General features: G+C 35.9%; 16 non-coding genes across 16 annotated transcripts; all 16 read right to left on the bottom strand.

Moving 5' to 3' along the window:
* Nucleotides 1–13: 13 nt before the first annotated feature.
* On the bottom strand, nt 14–95 carry TRNAS-UGA (transfer RNA serine (anticodon UGA)). The gene has a single exon. It is a non-coding gene; the product is annotated as a tRNA-Ser (tRNA).
* Nucleotides 96–1,175: 1,080 nt separating this feature from the next.
* Nucleotides 1,176–1,257, bottom strand: TRNAS-UGA (transfer RNA serine (anticodon UGA)). The gene has a single exon. It is a non-coding gene; the product is annotated as a tRNA-Ser (tRNA).
* A 1,084-nt stretch (nt 1,258–2,341) lies between these two features.
* On the bottom strand, nt 2,342–2,423 carry TRNAS-UGA (transfer RNA serine (anticodon UGA)). The gene has a single exon. It is a non-coding gene; the product is annotated as a tRNA-Ser (tRNA).
* Nucleotides 2,424–3,507: 1,084 nt separating this feature from the next.
* Nucleotides 3,508–3,589, bottom strand: TRNAS-UGA (transfer RNA serine (anticodon UGA)). Its single transcript has one exon. It is a non-coding gene; the product is annotated as a tRNA-Ser (tRNA).
* A 1,080-nt stretch (nt 3,590–4,669) lies between these two features.
* On the bottom strand, nt 4,670–4,751 carry TRNAS-UGA (transfer RNA serine (anticodon UGA)). The gene has a single exon. It is a non-coding gene; the product is annotated as a tRNA-Ser (tRNA).
* Nucleotides 4,752–5,831: 1,080 nt separating this feature from the next.
* Nucleotides 5,832–5,913, bottom strand: TRNAS-UGA (transfer RNA serine (anticodon UGA)). The gene has a single exon. It is a non-coding gene; the product is annotated as a tRNA-Ser (tRNA).
* Nucleotides 5,914–6,997: 1,084 nt separating this feature from the next.
* Nucleotides 6,998–7,079, bottom strand: TRNAS-UGA (transfer RNA serine (anticodon UGA)). Its single transcript has one exon. It is a non-coding gene; the product is annotated as a tRNA-Ser (tRNA).
* Nucleotides 7,080–8,163: 1,084 nt separating this feature from the next.
* On the bottom strand, nt 8,164–8,245 carry TRNAS-UGA (transfer RNA serine (anticodon UGA)). Its single transcript has one exon. It is a non-coding gene; the product is annotated as a tRNA-Ser (tRNA).
* A 2,689-nt stretch (nt 8,246–10,934) lies between these two features.
* TRNAS-UGA (transfer RNA serine (anticodon UGA)) lies at nt 10,935–11,016 on the bottom strand. The gene has a single exon. It is a non-coding gene; the product is annotated as a tRNA-Ser (tRNA).
* A 1,080-nt stretch (nt 11,017–12,096) lies between these two features.
* On the bottom strand, nt 12,097–12,178 carry TRNAS-UGA (transfer RNA serine (anticodon UGA)). The gene has a single exon. It is a non-coding gene; the product is annotated as a tRNA-Ser (tRNA).
* A 1,081-nt stretch (nt 12,179–13,259) lies between these two features.
* On the bottom strand, nt 13,260–13,341 carry TRNAS-UGA (transfer RNA serine (anticodon UGA)). The gene has a single exon. It is a non-coding gene; the product is annotated as a tRNA-Ser (tRNA).
* Nucleotides 13,342–14,421: 1,080 nt separating this feature from the next.
* On the bottom strand, nt 14,422–14,503 carry TRNAS-UGA (transfer RNA serine (anticodon UGA)). The gene has a single exon. It is a non-coding gene; the product is annotated as a tRNA-Ser (tRNA).
* A 1,084-nt stretch (nt 14,504–15,587) lies between these two features.
* TRNAS-UGA (transfer RNA serine (anticodon UGA)) lies at nt 15,588–15,669 on the bottom strand. The gene has a single exon. It is a non-coding gene; the product is annotated as a tRNA-Ser (tRNA).
* Nucleotides 15,670–16,749: 1,080 nt separating this feature from the next.
* TRNAS-UGA (transfer RNA serine (anticodon UGA)) lies at nt 16,750–16,831 on the bottom strand. The gene has a single exon. It is a non-coding gene; the product is annotated as a tRNA-Ser (tRNA).
* A 1,080-nt stretch (nt 16,832–17,911) lies between these two features.
* Nucleotides 17,912–17,993, bottom strand: TRNAS-UGA (transfer RNA serine (anticodon UGA)). Its single transcript has one exon. It is a non-coding gene; the product is annotated as a tRNA-Ser (tRNA).
* A 1,080-nt stretch (nt 17,994–19,073) lies between these two features.
* Nucleotides 19,074–19,155, bottom strand: TRNAS-UGA (transfer RNA serine (anticodon UGA)). Its single transcript has one exon. It is a non-coding gene; the product is annotated as a tRNA-Ser (tRNA).
* Nucleotides 19,156–19,590: the final 435 nt, after the last annotated feature.

Raw genomic sequence — 19,590 nt, forward strand, 5'->3', positions numbered from 1 at the left:
ATAAAAAGCAGTACGTAGCTGGCAGGATTTGAACATGCACGGGGAAACCCCAATGGATTTCAAGTCCATCGCCTTAACCACTTGGCCACAACTACCTGACCTCAATTGGATGGTGCTACTTGGAAATCAAAACATTTTTCCTGTTGGCAGAAATACCTGATACATTTTATTTTAATTTGCTTCGATATTAATATGTAAACTTTGTGAAATATAATAGCTAGTATAGTTTAATGTCAAATATAGGTGTCAAGGACTTTTGATCTTGTACTAAATTAATTAGAAATCAGAGCCTTTAACATCACACCATGCCAACACTAGTGCTCATGAACTGTTTTGTACATTTTACGGACATTTTATCAAATAATAATCATTTAAAATATATTAGGTTTTTCATTGGTCTATTCCACAGGTTCTCAAACTCGGTTCTCAGAACCCCACACAGTGCATGTTTTGCAGGTCTCCTCGCAGAACCACAAGTAAATAATTAGCTCCACAAGTGGACTTTTTAAAATGTGTCAGTGAGTAATTAATACACCTATGCACCTGCTGGGTTACCTGCAAAACATACACTGTGTGGGGTCCTGAGGACTGAGTTGGAGAACTTATGGTCTATTCCTTAATAAAGTTTGGAATTAGAACAACTGACACTGCACAATTAATAGTTTGTTGATTACCAGACATTATTTCTTACCTTTCATTACATCTCTACAGCTGTAAAACCAGATAGAAAGAATCTGCATGCTCAAGTTGCCACTGAGAAACATTTATACAAGGTCACAAGCATGTACATAAAATGCAGGAAGACACTGTCTGAGATTATATGGTTTAAAAAGAAGTCCATTGTAAAACAGGATATATATGTAGGTGAGCTAAGCTGAGATTGAGAACTCAATTCTTAAACATAACATGCTTTGATTCTCTTCATCTTGAATGCATTTCGTTTTTAAACCAGCTTGAAAAGCAAATGGATTTCGAGTCCATCACCTAAACCACTTGGCCACAACTACATTAATGTTGTTTCACTGACAAGCTGTGTGCAAAATCAATGTTTTCCTTTTTTGGTAGCTTTTACAGTAAGCTAAACTTTGGGAAATGTAAAAGCTACTTTAGTCTCATTGAAAATAAAGTTATCAAGGACAAATGAGCTTAGCTTTCTACATGCATAAAAAGCAGTACGTAGGTGGCAGGATTTGAACCTGCGCGGGGAAACCCCAATGGAATTCAAATCCATCACCTTAACCACTTGGCCACAACTACCTGACCTCAATTGGTTGGTGCTACTTGGAAATCAAAACATTTTTCCTGTTGGCAGAAATATCTGATACATTTTATTTTAATTTGCTTCAATATTAATATGTAAACTTTGTGAAATATAATAGCTAGTATAGTTTAATGTCAAATATAGGTGTCAAGGACTTTTGATCTTGTACTAAATTAATTAGAAATCAGAGCCTTTAACATCACACCATGCCAACACTAGTGCTCATGAACTGTATTGTACATTTTACGGACATTTTATCAAATAATAATCATTTAAAATATATTAGGTTTTTCATTGGTCTATTCCACAGGTTCTCAAACTTGGTTCTCAGAACCCCACACAGTGCATGTTTTGCAGGTCTCCTCGCAGAACCACAAATAAATAATTAACTCCACAAGTGGACTTTTTAAAATGTGTCAGTGCGTAATTGATATACCTGTGCACCTGCTGGGTTACCTGCAAAACATACACTGTGTGGGGTCCTGAGAACTGAGTTTGAGAACCTATGGTCCATTCCTTAATAAAGTTTGGAATTATAACAACTGACACTGCACAATTAATAGTTTGTTAATTACCAGACATTTTTTCTTACCTTTCATTACATCTCTACAGCTGTAAATCCAGATAGAAAGAATCTGCATGCACAAGTTGCCACTGAGAAGCATTTATACAAGGTCACAAACAAGCATGTACATAGAATGCAGGAAGACACTGTCTGAGATTATATGGTTTAAAAAGAAGTCCATTGTAAAACAGGATATATATGTAGGTGAGCTAAGCTGAGATTGAGAACTCAATTCTTAAACATAACATGCTTTGATTCTCTTCATCTTGAATGCATTTCGTTTTTAAACCAGCTTGAAAAGCAAATGGATTTCGAGTCCATCACCTTAACCACTTTGCCACAGCTACCTTAATGTTGTTTCACTGACAAGCTGTGTGCAAAATCAATGTTTTCCTTTTTTGGTAGCTTTAACAGTAAGTTAAATTGTGGTAAATGTAAAAGCTACTTTAGTTTCATGGAAAATAAAGTAATCAAGGACAAATGAGCTTAGCTTTCTACATGCATAAAAAGCAGTACGTAGCTTGCAGGATTTGAACCTGCACGGGGAAACCCCAATGGATTTCAAGTCCATCACCTTAACCACTCAGCCACAACAACCTGACATCAATTGGATGGTGCTACTTGGAAATCAAAACATTTTTCCTGTTGGCAGAAATATCTGATACATTTTATTTTAATTTGCTTCAATATTAATATGTAAACTTTGTGAAATATAATAGCTAGTATAGTTTAATGTCAAATATAGGTGTCAAGGACTTTTGATCTTGTACTAAATTAATTAGAAATCAAAGCCTTTAACATCACACCATGCCAACACTAGTGCTCATGAACTGTATTGTACATTTTACGGACATTTTATCAAATAATAATCATTTAAAATATATTAGGTTTTTCATTGGTCTATTCCACAGGTTCTCAAACTCGGTTCTCAGAACCCACACAGTGCATGTTTTGCAGGTCTCCTCGCAGAACCACAAGTAAATAATTAGCTCCACAAGTGAACTTTTTAAAATGTGTCAGTGAGTAATTAATACACCTATGCACCTGCTGGGTTACCTGCAAAACATACACTGTGTGGGGTCCAGAGGACTTAGTTGGAGAACTTATGGTCTATTCCTTAATAAAGTTTGGAATTAGAACAACTGACACTGCACAATTAATAGTTTGTTGATTACCAGACATTATTTCTTACCTTTCATTACATCTCTACAGCTGTAAAACCAGATAGAAAGAATCTGCATGCTCAAGTTGCCACTGAGAAACATTTATACAAGGTCACAAGCATGTACTGTACATAGAATGCAGGAAGACACTGTCTGAGATTATATGGTTTAAAAAGAAGTCCATTGTAAAACAGGATATATATGTAGGTGAGCTAAGCTGAGATTGAGAACTCAATTCTTAAACATAACATGCTTTGATTCTCTTCATCTTGAATGCATTTCGTTTTTAAACCAGCTTGAAAAGCAAATGGATTTCGAGTCCATCACCTAAACCACTTGACCACAGCTACCTTAATGTTGTTTCACTGACAAGCTGGGTGCAAAATCAATGTTTTCCTTTTTTGGTAGCTTTTACAGTAAGTTAAACTTTGGGAAATGTAAAAGCTACTTTAGTTTCATGGAAAATAAAGTTATCAAGGACAAATGAGCTTAGCTTTCTACATGCATAAAAAGCAGTACGTAGCTGGCAGGATTTGAATCTGCGTGGAGAAACCCCAATGGATTTCAAGTCCATCGCCTTAACCACTCGGCCACAACTACCTTAACTCAATTGGATGGTGCTACTTGGAAATCAAAACATTTTTCCTGTTGGCAGAAATATCTGATACATTTTATTTTAATTTGCTTCAATATTAATATGTAAACTTTGTGAAATATAATAGCTAGTATAGTTTAATGTCAAATATAGGTGTCAAGGACTTTTGATCTTGTACTAAATTAATTAGAAATCAAAGCCTTTAACATCACACCATGCCAACACTAGTGCTCATGAACTGTATTGTACATTTTACGGACATTTTATCAAATAATAATCATTTAAAATATATTAGGTTTTTCATTGGTCTATTCCACAGGTTCTCAAACTCGGTTCTCAGAACCCCACACAGTGCATGTTTTGCAGGTCTCCTCGCAGAACCACAAGTAAATAATTAGCTCCACAAGTGGACTTTTTAAAATGTGTCAGTGAGTAATTAATACACCTATGCACCTGCTGGGTTACCTGCAAAACATACACTGTGTGGGGTCCAGAGGACTGAGTTGGAGAACTTATGGTCTATTCCTTAATAAAGTTTGGAATTAGAACAACTGACACTGCACAATTAATAGTTTGTTGATTACCAGACATTATTTCTTACCTTTCATTACATCTCTACAGCTGTAAAACCAGATAGAAAGAATCTGCATGCTCAAGTTGCCACTGAGAAACATTTATACAAGGTCACAAGCATGTACATAAAATGCAGGAAGACACTGTCTGAGATTATATGGTTTAAAAAGAAGTCCATTGTAAAACAGGATATATATGTAGGTGAGCTAAGCTGAGATTGAGAACTCAATTCTTAAACATAACATGCTTTGTTTCTCTTCATCTTGAATGCATTTCTTTTTTAAACCAGCTTGAAAAGCAAATGGATTTTGAGTCCATCACCTTAACCACTCGGCCACAACTACCTTAATGTTGTTTCACTGACAAGCTGTGTGCAAAATCAATGTTTTCCTTTTTTGGTAGCTTTTACAGTAAGTTATACTTTGGGAAATGTAAAAGCTACTTTAGTTTCATGGAAAATAAAGTTATCAAGGACAAATGAGCTTTGCTTTCTACATGCATAAAAAGCAGTACGTAGCTGGCAGGATTTGAACATGCACGGGGAAACCCCAATGGATTTCAAGTCCATCGCCTTAACCACTTGGCCACAACTACCTGACCTCAATTGGATGGTGCTACTTGGAAATCAAAACATTTTTCCTGTTGGCAGAAATACCTGATACATTTTATTTTAATTTGCTTCGATATTAATATGTAAACTTTGTGAAATATAATAGCTAGTATAGTTTAATGTCAAATATAGGTGTCAAGGACTTTTGATCTTGTACTAAATTAATTAGAAATCAGAGCCTTTAACATCACACCATGCCAACACTAGTGCTCATGAACTGTTTTGTACATTTTACGGACATTTTATCAAATAATAATCATTTAAAATATATTAGGTTTTTCATTGGTCTATTCCACAGGTTCTCAAACTCGGTTCTCAGAACCCCACACAGTGCATGTTTTGCAGGTCTCCTCGCAGAACCACAAGTAAATAATTAGCTCCACAAGTGGACTTTTTAAAATGTGTCAGTGAGTAATTAATACACCTATGCACCTGCTGGGTTACCTGCAAAACATACACTGTGTGGGGTCCTGAGGACTGAGTTGGAGAACTTATGGTCTATTCCTTAATAAAGTTTGGAATTAGAACAACTGACACTGCACAATTAATAGTTTGTTGATTACCAGACATTATTTCTTACCTTTCATTACATCTCTACAGCTGTAAAACCAGATAGAAAGAATCTGCATGCTCAAGTTGCCACTGAGAAACATTTATACAAGGTCACAAGCATGTACATAAAATGCAGGAAGACACTGTCTGAGATTATATGGTTTAAAAAGAAGTCCATTGTAAAACAGGATATATATGTAGGTGAGCTAAGCTGAGATTGAGAACTCAATTCTTAAACATAACATGCTTTGATTCTCTTCATCTTGAATGCATTTCGTTTTTAAACCAGCTTGAAAAGCAAATGGATTTCGAGTCCATCACCTAAACCACTTGGCCACAACTACATTAATGTTGTTTCACTGACAAGCTGTGTGCAAAATCAATGTTTTCCTTTTTTGGTAGCTTTTACAGTAAGCTAAACTTTGGGAAATGTAAAAGCTACTTTGGTCTCATTAAAAATAAAGTTATCAAGGACAAATGAGCTTAGCTTTCTACATGCATAAAAAGCAGTACGTAGGTGGCAGGATTTGAACCTGCGCGGGGAAACCCCAATGGAATTCAAATCCATCACCTTAACCACTTGGCCACAACTACCTGACCTCAATTGGTTGGTGCTACTTGGAAATCAAAACATTTTTCCTGTTGGCAGAAATATCTGATACATTTTATTTTAATTTGCTTCAATATTAATATGTAAACTTTGTGAAATATAATAGCTAGTATAGTTTAATGTCAAATATAGGTGTCAAGGACTTTTGATCTTGTACTAAATTAATTAGAAATCAGAGCCTTTAACATCACACCATGCCAACACTAGTGCTCATGAACTGTATTGTACATTTTACGGACATTTTATCAAATAATAATCATTTAAAATATATTAGGTTTTTCATTGGTCTATTCCACAGGTTCTCAAACTTGGTTCTCAGAACCCCACACAGTGCATGTTTTGCAGGTCTCCTCGCAGAACCACAAGTAAATAATTAACTCCACAAGTGGACTTTTTAAAATGTGTCAGTGCGTAATTAATATACCTGTGCACCTGCTGGGTTACCTGCAAAACATACACTGTGTGGGGTCCTGAGAACTGAGTTTGAGAACCTATGGTCCATTCCTTAATAAAGTTTGGAATTATAACAACTGACACTGCACAATTAATAGTTTGTTAATTGCCAGACATTTTTTCTTACCTTTCATTACATCTCTACAGCTGTAAATCCAGATAGAAAGAATCTGCATGCACAAGTTGCCACTGAGAAGCATTTATACAAGGTCACAAACAAGCATGTACATAGAATGCAGGAAGACACTGTCTGAGATTATATGGTTTAAAAAGAAGTCCATTGTAAAACAGGATATATATGTAGGTGAGCTAAGCTGAGATTGAGAACTCAATTCTTAAACATAACATGCTTTGATTCTCTTCATCTTGAATGCATTTCGTTTTTAAACCAGCTTGAAAAGCAAATGGATTTCGAGTCCATCACCTTAACCACTTTGCCACAACTACCTTAATGTTGTTTCACTGACAAGCTGTGTGCAAAATCAATGTTTTCCTTTTTTGGTAGCTTTAACAGTAAGTTAAATTGTGGTAAATGTAAAAGCTACTTTAGTTTCATGGAAAATAAAGTAATCAAGGACAAATGAGCTTAGCTTTCTACATGCATAAAAAGCAGTACGTAGCTTGCAGGATTTGAACCTGCACGGGGAAACCCCAATGGATTTCAAGTCCATCACCTTAACCACTCAGCCACAACAACCTGACATCAATTGGATGGTGCTACTTGGAAATCAAAACATTTTTCCTGTTGGCAGAAATATCTGATACATTTTATTTTAATTTGCTTCAATATTAATATGTAAACTTTGTGAAATATAATAGCTAGTATAGTTTAATGTCAAATATAGGTGTCAAGGACTTTTGATCTTGTACTAAATTAATTAGAAATCAAAGCTTTTAACATCACACCATGCCAACACTAGTGCTCATGAACTGTATTGTACATTTTACGGACATTTTATCAAATAATAATCATTTAAAATATATTAGGTTTTTCATTGGTCTATTCCACAGGTTCTCAAACTCGGTTCTCAGAACCCACACAGTGCATGTTTTGCAGGTCTCCTCGCAGAACCACAAGTAAATAATTAGCTCCACAAGTGAACTTTTTAAAATGTGTCAGTGAGTAATTAATACACCTATGCACCTGCTGGGTTACCTGCAAAACATACACTGTGTGGGGTCCAGAGGACTTAGTTGGAGAACTTATGGTCTATTCCTTAATAAAGTTTGGAATTAGAACAACTGACACTGCACAATTAATAGTTTGTTGATTACCAGACATTATTTCTTACCTTTCATTACATCTCTACAGCTGTAAAACCAGATAGAAAGAATCTGCATGCACAAGTTGCCACTGAGAAACATTTATACAAGGTCACAAGCATGTACTGTACATAGAATGCAGGAAGACACTGTCTGAGATTATATGGTTTAAAAAGAAGTCCATTGTAAAACAGGATATATATGTAGGTGAGCTAAGCTGAGATTGAGAACTCAATTCTTAAACATAACATGCTTTGATTCTCTTCATCTTGAATGCATTTCGTTTTTAAACCAGCTTGAAAAGCAAATGGATTTCGAGTCCATCACCTAAACCACTTGACCACAGCTACCTTAATGTTGTTTCACTGACAAGCTGGGTGCAAAATCAATGTTTTCCTTTTTTGGTAGCTTTTACAGTAAGTTAAACTTTGGGAAATGTAAAAGCTACTTTAGTTTCATGGAAAATAAAGTTATCAAGGACAAATGAGCTTAGCTTTCTACATGCATAAAAAGCAGTACGTAGCTGGCAGGATTTGAATCTGCGTGGAGAAACCCCAATGGATTTCAAGTCCATCGCCTTAACCACTCGGCCACAACTACCTTAACTCAATTGGATGGTGCTACTTGGAAATCAAAACATTTTTCCTGTTGGCAGAAATATCTGATACATTTTATTTTAATTTGCTTCAATATTAATATGTAAACTTTGTGAAATATAATAGCTAGTATAGTTTAATGTCAAATATAGGTGTCAAGGACTTTTGATCTTGTACTAAATTAATTAGAAATCAAAGCCTTTAACATCACACCATGCCAACACTAGTGCTCATGAACTGTATTGTACATTTTACGGACATTTTATCAAATAATAATCATTTAAAATATATTAGGTTTTTCATTGGTCTATTCCACAGGTTCTCAAACTCGGTTCTCAGAACCCCACACAGTGCATGTTTTGCAGGTCTCCTCGCAGAACCACAAGTAAATAATTAGCTCCACAAGTGAACTTTTTAAAATGTGTCAGTGAGTAATTAATACACCTATGCACCTGCTGGGTTACCTGCAAAACATACACTGTGTGGGGTCCAGAGGACTGAGTTGGAGAACTTATGGTCTATTCCTTAATAAAGTTTGGAATTAGAACAACTGACACTGCACAATTAATAGTTTGTTGATTACCAGACATTATTTCTTACCTTTCATTACATCTCTACAGCTGTAAAACCAGATAGAAAGAATCTGCATGCACAAGTTGCCACTGAGAAACATTTATACAAGGTCACAAGCATAGGACGCCAGGACTATTAGGACGCTGCAGTGGCTGTTTTATGAAGTGGCTAGTTATAAAGTGGCAGCCCAAAACAGCAGTGTTATACCTGTGTTTCATTAGTTACATTTTCAACTGATATTCAAAATTGACTCCTGTCTCTCCTTCTTGTCAACAGGTAAATATTTGCAGAACATTGATACTCTGTTAGTAAAATCTTGCTGGTAAATATTTGCAGAACATTGATACTCTGTTAGTAAAATCTTGCTGGTAAATATTTGCAGAACATTGATACTCTGTTAGTAAAATCTTGCTGGTAAATATTTGCAGAACATTGATACTCTGTTAGTAAAATCTTGCTGGTAAATATTTGCAGAACATTGCTCATTAAATTGTATGTTTTTAAAATTGTTTAAGTTGTTTAATATCTGTAGTGTGCAAAAACTTATAGTTGTTGACTGGGGTTTTCAAACCTCACATTTGTTAGCTGATTAACACCTTTCGGTGGTAGGGTTGCTGTGTGGGGGAGGGGGTTGTAATCAGGACATATGTTTGTAGAGCTATTTAGTCAGTAAAGCATAGGACGCCAGGACTATTACGTCGCTGCAGTGGCTATTTTATGAAGTGGCTAGTTATAAAGTGGCAGCCCAAAACAGCAGTGTTATACCTGTGTTAAACCGAAGGAAAACAGAAGGCAAACAACCAAACAAGATCACAGAAGGACTGCATCACAACCTCAAAACTCTGGAACTTAATGTGGCCTCTCCTCGCATCAAACATGAGAACACCAAGACCAGGCTTAGCACCTCTCTGGCTGAGAACATCAAGCCCGCCCCCGGGCCTAATCCCCAAGTTGAACAAGGAACTGTGGGGCACAGGACCAGGTTCAGCAGGGACATCCCTATTGCTTCTAAGTATTGAGTATGCCCCCACATTATCCTACCCACCCGTACTAAGATCTAATCAAAATGTTAGCCCAATCCTACTCTGCCACTAGTTACCTGTTTTTTTTTTTTTTCCTCCATTGCTCGCTTCCACTCCACCATGTGTTTTTCCTGTAATGTTTACCTACACTGATTGCACACCTTTCCATTGTGCCCTACATGCAGGGTACATCATACTACAACATAAGCATCAGTTTTCCCACATTTGACCTTGGCCCTTGTATGGCTCACCTCCCACAGTGTAACCTCCAAAGTGCGCCCAACATGGCTGCCCCATATGGTACACTTGTGGATGGGATGAAAAATACATAGGCCTGATGGTTTTGATGGAACCCTACTCTGAACTGTAGGACTCTGAAATCACCCCCATTTTGTGTCATCACTTCTAGGGGTGGACTATCCCACCCTGGGTAATCCTACGCCGAGCGCCTAATATGGCTGCTGCACCTGGTACCTTGTGAGGGTGGAATACACAACCCTTGGAAGTTATTACCCAAAATGCCTGCACCAATCCTGCGTTATGCTTTCTGTGGGCTTAAGGTTTTCTTTTATGTCTGTTGCTTGTCAATTGTTGTATTACTCAAATCCTCTGTATCATGTGCATTGTTTTTGATGTCTGTAAAGCGCCTTGAGTCCTGTTGGAGAAAGAGCGCTATATAAATAAAATTATTATTATTATTATTATTATTACATAGAATGCAGGAAGACACTGTCTGAGATTATATGGTTTAAAAAGAAGTCCATTGTAAAACAGGATATATATGTAGGTGAGCTAAGCTGAGATTGAGAACTCAATTCTTAAACATAACATGCTTTGATTCTCTTCATCTTGAATGCATTTCGTTTTTAAACCAGCTTGAAAAGCAAATGGATTTCGAGTCCATCACCTAAACCACTTGACCACAACTACTTTAATGTTGTTTCACTGACAAGCTGGGTGCAAAATCAATGTTTTCCTTTTTTGGTAGCTTTTACAGTAAGTTAAACTTTGGGAAATGTAAAAGCTACTTTAGTTTCATGGAAAATAAAGTTATCAAGGACAAATGAGCTTAGCTTTCTACATGCATAAAAAGCAGTACGTAGCTGGCAGGATTTGAATCTGCGTGGAGAAACCCCAATGGATTTCAAGTCCATCGCCTTAACCACTCGGCCACAACTACCTTAACTCAATTGGATGGTGCTACTTGGAAATCAAAACATTTTTCCTGTTGGCAGAAATATCTGATACATTTTATTTTAATTTGCTTCAATATTAATATGTAAAGTTTGTGAAATATAATAGCTAGTATAGTTTAATGTCAAATATAGGTGTCAAGGACTTTTGATCTAGTACTAAATTAATTAGAAATCAGAGCCTTTAACATCACACCATGCCAATACTAGTGCTCATGAACTGTATTGTACATTTTACGGACATTTTATCAAATAATAATCGTTTAAAATATATTAGGTTTTTCATTGGTCTATTCCACAGGTTCTCAAACTCGGTTCTCAGAACCCCACACAGTGCATGTTTTGCAGGTCTCCTCGCAGAACCACAAGTAAATAATTAGCTCCACAAGTGGACTTTTTAAAATGTGTCAGTGAGTAATTAATACACATATGCACCTGCTGGGTTACCTGCAAAACATACACTGTGTGGGGTCCAGAGGACTGAGTTGGAGAACTTATGGTCTATTCCTTAATAAAGTTTGGAATTAGAACAACTGACACTGCACAATTAATAGTTTGTTGATTACCAGACATTATTTCTTACCTTTCATTACATCTCTACAGCTGTAAAACCAGATAGAAAGAATCTGCATGCACAAGTTGCTACTGAGAAACATTTATACAAGGTCACAAGCATGTACATAAAATGCAGGAAGACACTGTCTGAGATTATATGGTTTAAAAAGAAGTCCATTGTAAAACAGGATATATATGTAGGTGAGCTAAGCTGAGATTGAGAACTCAATTCTTAAACATAACATGCTTTGATTCTATTCATCTTGAATGCATTTCGTTTTTAAACCAGCTTGAAAAGCAAATGGATTTCGAGTCCATCACCTAAACCACTTGGCCACAACTACATTAATGTTGTTTCACTGACAAGCTGTGTGCAAAATCAATGTTTTCCTTTTTTGGTAGCTTTTACAGTAAGTTAAACTTTGGGAAATGTAAAAGCTACTTTAGTCTCATGGAAAATAAAGTTATCAAGGACAAATGAGCTTAGCTTTCTACATGCATAAAAAGCAGTACGTAGCTGGCAGGATTTGAACCTGCGCGGGGAAACTCCAATGGATTTCAAGTCGATCACCTTAACCACTTGGCCACAACTACCTGACCTCAATTGGTTGGTGCTATTTGGAAATCAAATTTTTTTTCCTGTTGGCAGAAATATCTGATACATTTTATTTTAATTTGCTTCAATATTAATATGTAAACTTTGTGAAATATAATAACTAGTATAGTTTAATGTCAAATATAGGTGTCAAGGACTTTTGATCTTGTACTAAATTAATTAGAAATCAGAGCCTTTAACATCACACCATGCCAACACTAGTGCTCATGAACTGTATTGTGCATTTTACGGACATTTTATCAAATAATAATCATTTAAAATATATTAGGTTTTTCATTGGTCTATTCCACAGGTTCTCAAACTCGGTTCTCAGAACCCAACACAGTGCATGTTTTGCAGGTCTCCTCGCAGAACCACAAGTAAATAATTAGCTCCACAAGTGGACTTTTTAAAATGTGTCAGTGAGTAATTAATACACCTATGCACCTCTCTGGGTTACCTTCAAAATATACACTGTGTGGGGTCCTGAGGACTGAGTTTGAGAACTTATGGTCTATTCCTTAATAAATTTTGGAATTATAACAACTGACACTGCACAATTAATAGTTTGTTGATTACCAGACATTATTTCTTACCTTTCATTACATCTCTACAGCTGTAAGTCCAGATAGAAAGAATCTGCATGCATAAGTTGCCACTGGGAAACATTTATACAAGGTCACAAGCATGTACATAGAATGCAGGAAGACACTGTCTGAGATTATATGGTTTAAAAAGAAGTCCATTGTAAAACAGGATATATATGTAGGTGAGCTAAGCTGAGATTGAGAACTCAATTCTTAAACATAACATGCTTTGTTTCTCTTCATCTTGAATGCATTTCTTTTTTAAACCAGCTTGAAAAGCAAATGGATTTTGAGTCCATCACCTTAACCACTCGGCCACAACTACCTTAATGTTGTTTCACTGACAAGCTGTGTGCAAAATCAATGTTTTCCTTTTTTGGTAGCTTTTACAGTAAGTTATACTTTGGGAAATGTAAAAGCTACTTTAGTTTCATGGAAAATAAAGTTATCAAGGACAAATGAGCTTTGCTTTCTACATGCATAAAAAGCAGTACGTAGCTGGCAGGATTTGAACATGCACGGGGAAACCCCAATGGATTTCAAGTCCATCGCCTTAACCACTTGGCCACAACTACCTGACCTCAATTGGATGGTGCTACTTGGAAATCAAAACATTTTTCCTGTTGGCAGAAATACCTGATACATTTTATTTTAATTTGCTTCGATATTAATATGTAAACTTTGTGAAATATAATAGCTAGTATAGTTTAATGTCAAATATAGGTGTCAAGGACTTTTGATCTTGTACTAAATTAATTAGAAATCAGAGCCTTTAACATCACACCATGCCAACACTAGTGCTCATGAACTGTTTTGTACATTTTACGGACATTTTATCAAATAATAATCATTTAAAATATATTAGGTTTTTCATTGGTCTATTCCACAGGTTCTCAAACTCGGTTCTCAGAACCCCACACAGTGCATGTTTTGCAGGTCTCCTCGCAGAACCACAAGTAAATAATTAGCTCCACAAGTGGACTTTTTAAAATGTGTCAGTGAGTAATTAATACACCTATGCACCTGCTGGGTTACCTGCAAAACATACACTGTGTGGGGTCCTGAGGACTGAGTTGGAGAACTTATGGTCTATTCCTTAATAAAGTTTGGAATTAGAACAACTGACACTGCACAATTAATAGTTTGTTGATTACCAGACATTATTTCTTACCTTTCATTACATCTCTACAGCTGTAAAACCAGATAGAAAGAATCTGCATGCTCAAGTTGCCACTGAGAAACATTTATACAAGGTCACAAGCATGTACATAAAATGCAGGAAGACACTGTCTGAGATTATATGGTTTAAAAAGAAGTCCATTGTAAAACAGGATATATATGTAGGTGAGCTAAGCTGAGATTGAGAACTCAATTCTTAAACATAACATGCTTTGATTCTCTTCATCTTGAATGCATTTCGTTTTTAAACCAGCTTGAAAAGCAAATGGATTTCGAGTCCATCACCTAAACCACTTGGCCACAACTACATTAATGTTGTTTCACTGACAAGCTGTGTGCAAAATCAATGTTTTCCTTTTTTGGTAGCTTTTACAGTAAGCTAAACTTTGGGAAATGTAAAAGCTACTTTAGTCTCATGGAAAATAAAGTTATCAAGGACAAATGAGCTTAGCTTTCTACATGCATAAAAAGCAGTACGTAGGTGGCAGGATTTGAACCTGCGCGGGGAAACCCCAATGAATTTCAAGTCCATCACCTTAACCACTCGGCCACAACTACCTGACCTCAATTAGTTGGTGCTACTTGGAAATCAAAACATTTTTCCTGTTGGCAGAAATATCTGATACATTTTATTTTAATTTGCTTCAATATTAATATGTAAACTTTGTGAAATATAATAGCTAGTATAGTTTAATGTCAAATATAGGTGTCAAGGACTTTTGATCTTGTACTAAATTAATTAGAAATCAGAGCCTTTAACATCACACCATGCCAACACTAGTGCTCATGAACTGTATTGTACATTTTACGGACATTTTATCAAATAATAATCATTTAAAATATATTAGGTTTTTCATTGGTCTATTCCACAGGTTCTCAAACTTGGTTCTCAGAACCCCACACAGTGCATGTTTTGCAGGTCTCCTCGCAGAACCACAAGTAAATAATTAACTCCACAAGTGGACTTTTTAAAATGTGTCAGTGAGTAATTAATATACCTGTGCACCTGCTGGGTTACCTGCAAAACATACACTGTGTGGGGTCCTGAGAACTGAGTTTGAGAACCTATGGTCCATTCCTTAATAAAGTTTGGAATTATAACAACTGACACTGCACAATTAATAGTTTGTTAATTACCAGACATTTTTTCTTACATTTCATTACATCTCTACAGCTGTAAATCCAGATAGAAAGAATCTGCATGCACATGTTGCCACTGAGAAGCATTTACACAAGGTCACAAACAAGCATGTACATAGAATGCAGGAAGACACTGTCTGAGATTATATGGTTTAAAAAGAAGTCCATTGTAAAACAGGATATATATGTAGGTGAGCTAAGCTGAGATTGAGAACTCAATTCTTAAACATAACATGCTTTGATTCTCTTCATCTTGAATGCATTTCGTTTTTAAACCAGCTTGAAAAGCAAATGGATTTCGAGTCCATCACCTTAACCACTTGGCCACAACTACCTTAATGTTGTTTCACTGACAAGCTGTGTGCAAAATCAATGTTTTCCTTTTTTGGTAGCTTTAACAGTAAGTTAAATTGTGGTAAATGTAAAAGCTACTTTAGTTTCATGGAAAATAAAGTAATCAAGGACAAATGAGCTTAGCTTTCTACATGCATAAAAAGCAGTACGTAGCTTGCAGGATTTGAACCTGCATGGGGAAACCCCAATGGATTTCAAGTCCATCACCTTAACCACTCAGCCACAACAACCTGACATCAATTGGATGGTGCTACTTGGAAATCAAAACATTTTTCCTGTTGGCAGAAATATCTGATACATTTTATTTTAATTTGCTTCAATATTAATATGTAAACTTTGTGAAATATAATAGCTAGTATAGTTTAATGTCAAATATAGGTGTCAAGGACTTTTGATCTTGTACTAAATTAATTAGAAATCAAAGCCTTTAACATCACACCATGCCAACACTAGTGCTCATGAACTGTATTGTACATTTTACGGACATTTTATCAAATAATAATCATTTAAAATATATTAGGTTTTTCATTGGTCTATTCCACAGGTTCTCAAACTCGGTTCTCAGAACCCCACACAGTGCATGTTTTGCAGGTCTCCTCGCAGAACCACAAGTAAATAATTAGCTCCACAAGTGAACTTTTTAAAATGTGTCAGTGAGTAATTAATACACCTATGCACCTGCTGGGTTACCTGCAAAACATACACTGTGTGGGGTCCAGAGGACTTAGTTGGAGAACTTATGGTCTATTCCTTAATAAAGTTTGGAATTAGAACAACTGACACTGCACAATTAATAGTTTGTTGATTACCAGACATTATTTCTTACCTTTCATTACATCTCTACAGCTGTAAGTCCAGATAGAAAGAATCTGCATGCATAAGTTGCCACTGGGAAACATTTATACAAGGTCACAAGCATGTACATAGAATGCAGGAAGACACTGTCTGAGATTATATGGTTTAAAAAGAAGTCCATTGTAAAACAGGATATATATGTAGGTGAGCTAAGCTGAGATTGAGAACTCAATTCTTAAACATAACATGCTTTGATTCTCTTTATCTTGAATGCATTTTGTTTTTAAACCAGCTTGAAAAGCAAATGGATTTTGAGTCCATCACCTTAACCACTCGGCCACAACTACCTTAATGTTGTTTCATTGGCAAGCTGTGTGCAAAATCAATGTTTTCCTTTTTTGGTAGCTTTTACAGTAAGTTAAACTTTGGGAAATGTAAAAGCTACTTTAGTTTCATGGAAAATAAAGTTATCAAGGACAAATGAGCTTAGCTTTCTACATGCATAAAAAGCAGTACGTAGCTGGCAGGATTTGAATCTGCGTGGGGAAACCCCAACGGATTTCAAGTCCATCGCCTTAACCACTCGGCGACAACTACCTGAACTCAATTGGATGGTGCTACTTGGAAATCAAAACATTTTTCCTGTTGGCAGAAATATCTGATACATTTTATTTTAATTTGCTTCAATATTAATATGTAAACTTTGTGAAATATAATAGCTAGTATAGTTTAATGTCAAATATAGGTGTCAAGGACTTTTGATCTTGTACTAAATTAATTAGAAATCAGAGCCTTTAACATCACACCATGCCAACACTAGTGCTCATGAACTGTATTGTACATTTTACGGACATTTTATCAAATAATAATCATTTAAAATATATTAGGTTTTTCATTGGTCTATTCCACAGGTTCTCAAACTCGGTTCTCAGAACCCCACACAGTGCATGTTTTGCAGGTCTCCTCGCAGAACCACAAGTAAATAATTAGCTCCACAAGTGGACTTTTTAAAATGTGTCAGTGAGTAATTAATACACATATGCACCTGCTGGGTTACCTGCAAAACATACACTGTGTGGGGTCCAGAGGACTGAGTTGGAGAACTTATGGTCTATTCCTTAATAAAGTTTGGAATTAGAACAACTGACACTGCACAATTAATAGTTTGTTGATTACCAGACATTATTTCTTACCTTTCATTACATCTCTACAGCTGTAAAACCAGATAGAAAGAATCTGCATGCCCAAGTTGCCACTGAGAAACATTTATACAAGGTCACAAGCATGTACATAAAATGCAGGAAGACACTGTCTGAGATTATATGGTTTAAAAAGAAGTCCATTGTAAAACAGGATATATATGTAGGTGAGCTAAGCTGAGATTGAGAACTCAATTCTTAAACATAACATGCTTTGATTCTCTTCATCTTGAATGCATTTCGTTTTTAAACCAGCTTGAAAAGCAAATGGATTTCGAGTCCATCACCTAAACCACTTGGCCACAACTACATTAATGTTGTTTCACTGACAAGCTGTGTGCAAAATCAATGTTTTCCTTTTTTGGTAGCTTTTACAGTAAGTTAAACTTTGGGAAATGTAAAAGCTACTTTAGTCTCATGGAAAATAAAGTTATCAAGGACAAATGAGCTTAGCTTTCTACATGCATAAAAAGCAGTACGTAGGTGGCAGGATTTGAACCTGCGCGGGGAAACCCCAATGGATTTCAAGTCCATCACCTTAACCACTCAGCCACAACAACCTGACATCAATTGGATGGTGCTACTTGGAAATCAAAACATTTTTCCTGTTGGCAGAAATATCTGATACATTTTATTTTAATTTGCTTCAATATTAATATGTAAACTTTGTGAAATATAATAGCTAGTATAGTTTAATGTCAAATATAGGTGTCAAGGACTTTTGATCTTGTACTAAATTAATTAGAAATCAAAGCCTTTAACATCACACCATGCCAACACTAGTGCTCATGAACTGTATTGTACATTTTACGGACATTTTATCAAATAATAATCATTTAAAATATATTAGGTTTTTCATTGGTCTATTCCACAGGTTCTCAAACTCGGTTCTCAGAACCCCACACAGTGCATGTTTTGCAGGTCTCCTCGCAGAACCACAAGTAAATAATTAGCTCCACAAGTGAACTTTTTAAAATGTGTCAGTGAGTAATTAATACACCTATGCACCTGCTGGGTTACCTGCAAAACATACACTGTGTGGGGTCCAGAGGACTTAGTTGGAGAACTTATGGTCTATTCCTTAATAAAGTTTGGAATTAGAACAACTGACACTGCACAATTAATAGTTTGTTGATTACCAGACATTATTTCTTACCTTTCATTACATCTCTACAGCTGTAAGTCCAGATAGAAAGAATCTGCATGCATAAGTTGCCACTGGGAAACATTTATACAAGGTCACAAGCATGTACATAGAATGCAGGAAGACACTGTCTGAGATTATATGGTTTAAAAAGAAGTCCATTGTAAAACAGGATATATATGTAGGTGAGCTAAGCTGAGATTGAGAACTCAATTCTTAAACATAACATGCTTTGATTCTCTTTATCTTGAATGCATTTTGTTTTTAAACCAGCTTGGAAAGCAAATGGATTTTGAGTCCATCACCTTAACCACTCGGCCACAACTACCTTAATGTTGTTTCATTGGCAAGCTGTGTGCAAAATCAATGTTTTCCTTTTTTGGTAGCTTTTACAGTAAGTTAAACTTTGGGAAATGTAAAAGCTACTTTAGTTTCATGGAAAATAAAGTTATCAAGGACAAATGAGCTTAGCTTTCTACATGCATAAAAAGCAGTACGTAGCTGGCAGGATTTGAATCTGCGTGGGGAAACCCCAACGGATTTCAAGTCCATCGCCTTAACCACTCGGCGACAACTACCTGAACTCAATTGGATGGTGCTACTTGGAAATCAAAACATTTTTCCTGTTGGCAGAAATATCTGATACATTTTATTTTAATTTGCTTCAATATTAATATGTAAACTTTGTGAAATATAATAGCTAGTATAGTTTAATGTCAAATATAGGTGTCAAGGACTTTTGATCTTGTACTAAATTAATTAGAAATCAGAGCCTTTAACATCACACCATGCCAACACTAGTGCTCATGAACTGTATTGTACATTTTACGGACATTTTATCAAATAATAATCATTTAAAATATATTAGGTTTTTCATTGGTCTATTCCACAGGTTCTCAAACTCGGTTCTCAGAACCCCACACAGTGCATGTTTTGCAGGTCTCCTCGCAGAACCACAAGTAAATAATTAGCTCCACAAGTGGACTTTTTAAAATGTGTCAGTGAGTAATTAA

This window comes from Pseudophryne corroboree, chromosome 11 (assembly GCF_028390025.1).
Source record: "Pseudophryne corroboree isolate aPseCor3 chromosome 11, aPseCor3.hap2, whole genome shotgun sequence".
NCBI lineage: Eukaryota > Metazoa > Chordata > Amphibia > Anura > Myobatrachidae > Pseudophryne > Pseudophryne corroboree.